Source organism: Pseudorasbora parva, chromosome 15 (assembly GCF_024679245.1).
Source record: "Pseudorasbora parva isolate DD20220531a chromosome 15, ASM2467924v1, whole genome shotgun sequence".
Lineage (NCBI taxonomy): Eukaryota > Metazoa > Chordata > Actinopteri > Cypriniformes > Gobionidae > Pseudorasbora > Pseudorasbora parva.
The window spans coordinates 34690588-34693634 of NC_090186.1; the positions used below are offsets into that span (position 1 = coordinate 34690588).

Here is a 3047-nt window from a genome sequence, read left to right on the forward strand (position 1 = left end):
AAAAGGGAAAACAAATATTTACCATTTTAAATAAATCCAAGATACAGAACCTCATTTGCTTATTTTAGGAGTTATTAAAAGATTTAGACATGAATAATGGTACGTATTTTATCAGAGTAGAAAGAATGATCACTGTTGAAATGAATAGTCCTTTGAGAGATCAACATCAAATTTTGTACTACATATTACAGCATTGCTTCAATACAAGACATACCAATGGACTTGCGCACTTTTCTGTCTTCTTCGGGCACAAGATGTCCATCTTCCTTCCTCACCCTAAACAAATGACTTATTTTCTTAGCTTGCTTCGATATAAGGTCTGGTCTTTCTTCTCTTCTGTAAAACAAGAAAGTCTCACTTACTCTGTGAAGCAAATACTATTGTTTTTAAAACATATAAATTAAGACAGTTACAATAAAGTTAATTTATCATAAGATTAAGGTGAGCATTTGATTAGTATATATATTAAAACTGTATATACTTTAGTATATATACTGATACTGATAATATTCAACTTTACCTGTGAAGGGCTGATTACGGCAAGATTCGCTGAGAATCACTAGAAGCTCTTGTGAGGGTTGACTCTTAAAAGAGCTGTTGAGTTTGATATTGTAGAGATCTTTTAAACAAAAATAAATAAATAAAAGTAATCTGCAAGTAATCCTGCAAGACAGAAAGAAAGAGGAAATTGTATTACATTGCATGCAAGTTGTGAGTTCATACATAACTGTTTCTTGCTGTAAAAAAACGTTGCATAATTAAATGTTAAATACATTTATGTAGTAAGTTCACAGATATGTGTGCATTCCCATTATTAAAAGTATATAATAGCAAGCTATATCATATGAATTTGTTTGAAAATGTAGATAACTCACTTGATTTTGTGATCACATACATTATTTACATGCAAACGGGACGTTATAAACATTGCAACTGATCTGATTAAGAAAAAATAATTGAATATCTGATGTCATGTGACCGAAGTGGCTTTTTGAGGCTTTTGCATCTGAACTCTTCATATACAAATACAGCTCTGGAAAAAAAAATTAAGAGACCACTTAACATTTAGAAATCCATGTTAAGTGGTCTCTTAATTTTTTTCAGAGCTATATGTACGAGAATCATACGAATTTGACAACTTGTTAAATCTTGTGAATTATTAAGACTTTGGGAATATGTTCTTACTGATTGAGCTATAGGATTTGTAAGAATAAGTAACAACAAATGCTAAATAAAATGTTTGATAAAGGGTTCAAACCAACACATACATACCATTACAAATATTTGCTGTTGCAGCTTTCGGTTTTCTCTGTTACTTCTCCACAAACAAGAATGGGTTGACTGAGTCCGAGAGGCCCTTTTGGTCTTTTCAGGTAAAAAAAAAAGAAAGAAAGAGAGAAAAAAGTCATAATATATAATATATAGCATTATAAAGTATACTATTTAAATAACAATATTTGGATTTTACATTAAAATGCATTTAAAGCATGGTAATTGTTGTGGCTACTGTTTATTTACAACAAATATCACATTAAAACTACCAATACTGTGGTAAACGCGTGGCAAGTGTTGTTGTTTTTTTTATTATTGTGCTTCTACTACAAATGCCACGTTGGAACTACACTAGTAATTATTATTAAATATTAACAACTGTTTAAAGGTCTATAGCACGTCACGTGACAGTGTTAAATTACCCTATTAGCAAGGTGTGTTTATTTAGAAAGCAAAGAAATGCAAAGCCTCAGTGGAGATGATGACAGATACAATGCAGTGACTGAACATGATCGATAACGACAAGCAGAAAATACGTTATATCAAATATTAGGACATAATATGTATGACTACTCACCAACATGTGGCACACGTGATCTGATGCCAAACATCGCGATGTGTTCTGAATGAGACTTCTTCAGCGCGATTTCATACCGATAGAATTGCCGTCTAATGTTGACGCCAAAGGTTTCCCACTGAAAGCAATTGGGTTCCCAGTTCGTCCATCGCGTGACGCCGAGGGGTCTACCTGTGGCGTCTTCAGTGTGACGCACGGGCGCGGGCCGCGCGCCGCGCGCCGCGGATAGAGACGGTGATTGCTTTTGGGTCTTTTCTTCGCACAATTCAATCGTTTGGCCTCGGAATAGTTGGACTTTTTCAATAAAGTGTGCCTGTTGTCTGTTACAGCCTGTGTTTTATATCATATAATACGCAAATGGGTATAGGGCGGGGTGGGGTTTGACTACTGTTTCAAACGTGTATCATAGCGTAAATAAATGTAAATACAATTGTGCTGGCTGATTAAATTGAGAATCACACTCCAACATGTCATAATGGAAAAATTATAACCCAATAAATTCCATCATGACGATAACATGCACATGCCCAACACGTCTGTTTATGACGTCCTAGGTTTCTCATTGAAATCAGTGGATTACCCAGTACGTCGAAAAATGCCGATTTAGGGGTACCCTGTGCGTCAACAGCTGACGTCAGGGTCCCTTGACCGTTCGGCAACATTTGACGAGTAGGGGTGAGACTGTGTTGTTTACACATGCATTTTGTTATCTAAAGTTAAGTTTTGCGCAATTCAACACGACAGCGATCAACTTGAACTAAGCATATTGAGTATTTATCATCTCTACTAATGGCTAAGTGTATAATATTGTAACTTTATGCTAAGTAATATCATTTTAGCTATATTAGGCAGTTACATGTGCTAGTGATAAATGCTTCATGAAAAGATAAACCGAAAAAATGTATAATCAAAATGAAAGATTACCTGTCCAGCAGAAATACAGCCAGCAATGAGTTGTTTTTCAGCCCCTTTAAGTCCCTCAGTTATCGACATTGTTGGAAAGCCACGCTGATATTTACTCGCGTTTGATTTCTTTGTTTATCCAAAGACTTCTTGTGAATTGCCTTTACATGAAGGCCTACTGTTTCTTAATGCATATTTTACCAGTGCTCTAATTGTTTTTGAAGGCATCTTAGAAGTGTGAAATTGACCTTTTTTTGTTTCCTGTCTTTGACATCAAAGCTCAGGATAATTGCTG

The 3047-nt window shown here is 35.0% G+C and overlaps 1 long non-coding RNA gene across 1 annotated transcript; it reads right to left on the reverse strand.

The window, feature by feature from the left end:
* Positions 1 to 214: 214 nt before the first annotated feature.
* LOC137041970 (uncharacterized) lies at positions 215 to 2176 on the reverse strand. Its single transcript, XR_010898190.1, has 4 exons — positions 1850 to 2176; positions 1273 to 1365; positions 521 to 663; positions 215 to 336 (listed from the first exon to the last, which is right to left on the reverse strand). It is a non-coding gene; the product is annotated as an uncharacterized lncRNA (long non-coding RNA).
* Between the last annotated feature and the right edge of the window lie 871 nt (positions 2177 to 3047).